Consider the following 6,020-nt stretch of genomic DNA (forward strand, 5'->3'; position numbering starts at 1 on the left):
GGGGGGGGGGGGGATAAAAAGCACTTGGCCGCTGTGGCGGGGAAGGCACCGCACAGCTCTGGGCTGGCAGGAGCGTTCCTCGGCAGCCCGGCACCAAGCTCCTTTGGGGGGGGGGTGTAGGGGGGTGTGAAAAAACATCTCAGGGTTTGGAAACCCTCGGGGCGGAGGAGTAGGGGATGAAACCTTAGTCTGGAGGGTTCAAAAGGTAGGTAGTGAGGAGGAGAAATGGCCCTTTTGAGGCAGGGCCAGCTGCTCTGTCAGGGTTTTTATTAAGATTTTAACTAGAGATTGTGATTATTTTTTTTCTTCATCCTTTTTTTTGTTTCTAAAGATGAATTTACTCAAAGGCACTTTTTTTGATGATGTTGGCTTCCGGCATGGAAGGAGCACGCTGCAGCATCAGACACTCTGCCATGTGTTTTTTTGGGGGTTTTTTGTTTTTTTTTAAGAGACTTCTCATGTGAAAACAAGAAAAAAAAAAAAAAAAAAGTTGTTTGCCAGAGTGTGACAGCAGAAAAATACTCACCTAATTTTATACTTCACACGTTTTTAGAAAATGAGGTGCATTGGTGGGATTTTTTTTTTAAATGGGGGCTTTGCTTTTTCACTTCCCTCAAGATACAGAAATAAATAGAGGGAGAAAGGCCCTGTATATACTGTTATGGGGGGGTTTTTTAATTGTGATAAATTGATTATGCAGTTGAGTAGCTGATAATTTGTAGTAATAACATTGTTTCTTTGTATGTTTGTAATAATTGAGATTTTAAAAGGGATGCTTTGATTTGTACAAAACTGACAGCTGTAAAAGTGTTCTAAAAAATCCTCATCTGTGTCTGATACTTTCTATTTGCCTTAAAGAAGGAAGAAAAAAAAAAAAATCAACCAGAGCACCCTTCCCTGCCTGGAACTGATTTATCTCCTGCTGGCTGGTTGCAGCATCCGTCGGAGTCTGGTGCATATAAGAAGGAGACGGCATTTTTCTATTGTTTGGTTCGCTCCTACTTTTGTTTCTATCTTTAAATCCTCCCAATCAAGCCTGTTGCTAGGAGCCTCGTTACTTGGTTACATCCAGCTTCCCAGGACCCATCCGGCTGTATCCGACAAGATCTAGTCTCTGTTTTCTTCCCAACCACATGAATGAAGAGCAGAAACAATATGGTCTTGGTAGGAAAAAGACAAGAGGATGAGGGGGTTGTTTCTTTTAAGATACAAATGAGGTGAGTAAACACCATTTGTGGCTCTGAAATCACCCCCCTATCTCAGCCACGAGTCGGGAGGAAAAACAGTTTTGGTTTGGGGTTTGGATTTTTTTTTTTTTTTTAAGCTTCTAATTTTCCAACAGAAATTTGGTCGTGAAAAACTCTGCGCAGATTCCCAATTGGAAATGCCCCTGTCCTCGGGGAGTGCTGTGCTCTCCTCGGCCGGCGCAGGTCCCCAGGGGGACACGGTGGCACACGCAGTGGCACACACGATGGCACGCCGGGCTTTCCTCACGCGGGGTGGAGGAGCTGCCCCGTCCTTCAACGTCTGTTCCCAGCACGTTGCCTGTAGTACAGGGTGGGAAAAGGCAAACCCGAGCTCTGTTGGAGCACCACAACAGCTTTTCCACCTCAAAATTTATCTTTCAGTGTTACATTTTTCAAAGCCTGGAGTTGCAGACAGAAAACAGCCATTTTTCTGGGAATTACTAGTTGTGACAAATACCCAAATTCATGGTTAAATGCAGGGAAGAAAAATAGTTTCTATTAAATCTTTCTCCTCGGGACTACTCTTGCACTGTCTGGCTTCTCATGCTGGGAAGGCAGAGCCTGGTGTGCCCTGGTCGGAGTTTTCATCCTGGCTTTGCCAGATTTCAGCCCCCTGACCTAGCTGAGAGCCCTGGCGAGGGACTCACAGCCCGCTTCGAGCACTGAAGCTGTTGAGCCTCACCGAATTTCTGCAGTGCCTCATGAAAGTCCCTGCGCTGGCTCAGACCAAAAACCTGGGCTAGTACCCTCGGCTCAGAGGGTGCCAAACCGGCACGGTTTGTTCCATGTGTCCTCAGAGGCTCCCGGAGCTGAGCTTTGCCCCTCTGTGGTGTCAGGCAGCTCCTCATCCTCCCTCCTTAGGCTCATTTTCAGCTGAAAGTGCCTCAAGCAGGAGCTCGCAGCCTGCCGAGGCCGGCCCGGCGCGAAGGTGAGCCGGGCACCTCTCCCCGGGGCAGCGCTGCCGCAGCGGGCGAGCGGTGCTCGGCCTTTACTGGGCGCTTTCGCTCTGCTGAGCGCAGCACAAACCTTGCCAGTCCCGGAACGTGCCCAGTTTGCCTCGTTTACAGCAGGTCAGGAGAGAGAGGCGAGAGCTGAGCTGCCGAAGGCTGGGCTCCCGCTCCGCCGGCAGAGCTGGAGCCAGCCGAAGAGCCTCACCTCCACCTCCCGTGCCGTGTCTCTGCCCTCGCAGAGCTGCAGGGAGGATTTCAAACAGGTCGTGGCCAATTTTTGTGTTTTCCAGCCAGACCTTGGGTAAGAAATGGCTGGTTCCTGCCTTTATCTACTCGCACATGCTTCCTTCTCTCTGTGGTTTATCCATGCCTCTAAAGCAGTTTGAGTGTTTGCAGAAGGATATATATTTTTAAAATTTATTTTGGGTTGTGATTGCTTTATTTTAAAGCTTTAGGAAAATACGGTTTTGACAGTAACTGAACGCGCTTGAATATTACGTACTGATCCCAGTCACCTGCTGGTAATGAAATCAAGGTCAAAAATAAGACTTCTTTTTTTTTTTTTTGGTTAGTGTTTTTTCCCATTCCACTCATTTCAGGTGAGCTGATGTTTGGCTGCCCCTTGCCTGCTTCCAACAGAAATCTCTCCTGAAGATGCAGAAGCTCAAAGTTTCCAGAACACTGACCTGGGAAGCTGGAGGTGGTGAGGTTTTCAGGGCACAATGAAAACCTCTTGCAAAGCATTTCCTGAGACCTACTAACCAAGAGGATTAGATTATTTTAATCTTTTTTAAGTAATTACTTGAATAAATATCTCCTTTCCATCTTGCAGGCCCCCTGGCAAGGATCTGAAACTTTAGTACGCAAATGAATATAAACTCTTTCGCAGCCTGACAGTGTGTACTCACAGCAGAACTAAACCCACAGCTCAAGTAAACCCACTTAACCAGCCGGTAATTACCCACAAACACACTCCCTTCCATTCCTCCCTAATTGCTGGGGCTTTCTGGGAGCACTGGCTCAGGCAGCACACCCTGGGGGCAACAGGCTTTAAAATTATCTTTAAAAAAATAATACCACTAAGGATCTTAAAATCCTTTAAAGCTTTAGTGGCCTGTGTTTTGTAGCTGGGCTGGGAGAGGTGAGAGCAGACCTTGTTCTGGAGAGGAGGGCAGCAGGGTGAGCTGGGCTGGGCAGAGAAGTGCAACGAGCTGTCGGGGCCATGGAGACCTGCGCCTTTGGGATAGGGTTTTTCCCTTTTTCATGAGATTTCCATGAAGAAAACTTGGCTGCCCATTGTCTTCTTCCAAAGGAAACCTCTAGAGGTCTGGGAGTCCAGAGGTGTTTTGGCTGTAGCCCCCGTCCTTACCGGGCTGCAATATTCAGTCCCTGCTCCTGGAGCACACGGGGGTGGAAGCTGCTATTCCCAGAGCAAGGAGGATCACTCACCAGTACAAACCAGTACAAACCATTGTTTCTAATGTGTTTATTCTGCTGAAGCCACATCAGTGCAGAACCCCAGACGGAGGAGGGTGCTGAGTGTTGCTGCTCCTGCTGTCCCTGAGACGTGAGGGGGGGGCAAGGACCTTCCCTGCGGCTCCGAACGATGCGCCTGCGGCAGAACCCCCTTCCCCACCCCGCAGAGGCTCTGGGCTTCCCTTTTCCAGCCCACCAAGGCCAAGTGCTGGGGGGTTTTCCCACCAGAGGCTGTTAGTGGGGTGGGTGGCAATCCCGCTCCCTGATCTTCAGACAGGAGCAGAGCACGTAAAGAAAGGAAACGTTTCACAGCGCACATCTCCGCGCCGGGGGCTCCCGCAGACAGTCTCTGCGTGGTCTCTGCTGCTTCCCTTTGTCCTCAGGGTCTGGGCTGGCCAAAACCGCCGGGCTGGTGGATACCAGAAGGCTGGACAAGGCGACAGCTGTCCCCAGCCAACCTTGCTGTTTGCTCTAAGGTGACTTATCTTAAGCAATCGGCCTTGCCTTCCTGTTTAGCTTTCTTGCAGCGCGCTGTTAAACTAAAGCAACAGACTTGTACAGTCAGCATCTTGATAACTAGGGCACTGTCAATCCCTAAGTAATTACTGAGCCGTTGCATGTTTCCCATGATCGGTGTTTCTGGAAACAGCGTGTTCAGGTTCAGCGCTTGGGTTCCTCTCTCGAGGAAATGTTGCCTCTCCTTTGCCACCCTTTTTTTCTGATGAATATTGTAATGAGCCCAGCTGCAACGCTGCTGTGTGCCCAAGTGAATCAGCCCGCACGGAGAAACCCTCCTGCACTTGTGTTTCCTTGAAGAACAACCTCTGCTGAGCTCAAATTGGGACAAAAGGTGAGACCTCAAGCGCTCTGGGGTGAGGCTTGTGGGACAAAAGAACTTGAGATGCTGAAGCTGCCTGGTATCACCCAGTTCTGGCACGCAGCATGCGAGGGCAGGAGCCCCGGGCAGCTCAGAGGTGACGGCAGGTCACCTCCTTTTGCCACTGAGCTGCTGCTGACAGCCCGAGCCGGCTGCGGCGAGGGCAGGAGTGTTGCACCCCGGCCAAGAAAAGTGCTGAGGCTGCGGGTAACGCGCCGGCTGCCTTTAATCGCCTCGGTGACCACCCGACTCTCCTCGGCCCCTCCTGGCCCTGCTCTGCTCTCAGGGGCCGTGGCGCCGGCCAGCCCTGCCAGCTCCGGGGCAAACAACCTCCTGGCGCAGCCCTCGGTGCCTTCCGATGGGATTATTTTTATATTAAATAGTTGGCGGCACGTCCAGCCCATCTCTGCAGCTGGGCCACTGCCTGACACACACCCACAGCCCTGGGGTCCCCAGGTCCCTCTCAGCCTGTCCCCCTCGTGCCCTGAGCTGTCAGGGGGGGCAGAAAGGCGAGAACAGAGGCAGCCCCACGCCTCTGCTTTGCTTACAGCGCGTTGCCTTTGCTGCAAAACAAGAGACGGCTTTTCATCTCCAGGCTGATGTGTTCAGCCAGAGCAAACACAGAGCTGTGGCCTCAGGTAGCCACAGCCCCGGTGCTGGCCGGGGACCAGGCAGCGTCTCGGCTCTTGCTCCGTGTAAGGCAGCTCCAGGCCTCTCTGTGGGGTGTGACGGGGCCGAAGGAGCAAGCGATGGAGTGGGGTGACGGGGGCTGAAACAGCAGCTCCAGGGGAGCGTGAGGCCGGGTTCCCCTTTGAGCAGATGCAGTTAAACCCCCTAAATCCTTCCTCTCAAATGACACGCGTCCAAATTCAGAAGCGGACACCTCGGGGGAGCCAGAAGCACCACAAACCCACCCCCTCGGTGCAGAGAACCGCGCTTGCAAAACACCCCTAAAAATAGCAGCGGGTGTTTGCAGGCTGCGGTGCAGCAGGAAGGGAACAAGGAGCGGCCGACGCCGGGGGGGAACATTTGAAACTCTCTCTGGCCTCTCTCCCCCGTGCCGGACGCGTTCGCTTGACTGGTGAGAGCTCAGGGCCGGAGCCCGCGGAGGCTGTTGCCAGGCAAAACCGGAGTTGTTTGTGCAGCAGCTCCCGCTCGCTGGACTTTGCCATGTGTGGGCTGTCGAGCAGCACCAGATCACTATCAGCGCCGCTGTCTGGGGCCGACTGGGTTGTAGGATTTTTTTTTAATTTATTTTTTTCCTTCTTTCACCTTCTTTGATTGGGTTTGGTGGTTGTTAATTCATAATGGCCGGGAGCTGGCGCTGGGTTTGTAGGGGATGGGAGGGGAAAGCTGCTCCGCCACTCTCGGGGCTCCTGTGCACGGAGTGAATCAAACGGCTCCGCGCAAGGCTGGGGGGGCCTCGGGGAGCAGCAGGGCGGCGGGGGGGGGACACTGACAGCTCAGGGC

The sequence above is a fragment of the Athene cunicularia genome, assembly GCF_003259725.1.
Source record: "Athene cunicularia isolate RWA chromosome 23 unlocalized genomic scaffold, athCun1 chr23_part2, whole genome shotgun sequence".
NCBI classification, from domain to species: Eukaryota; Metazoa; Chordata; class Aves; order Strigiformes; family Strigidae; genus Athene; species Athene cunicularia.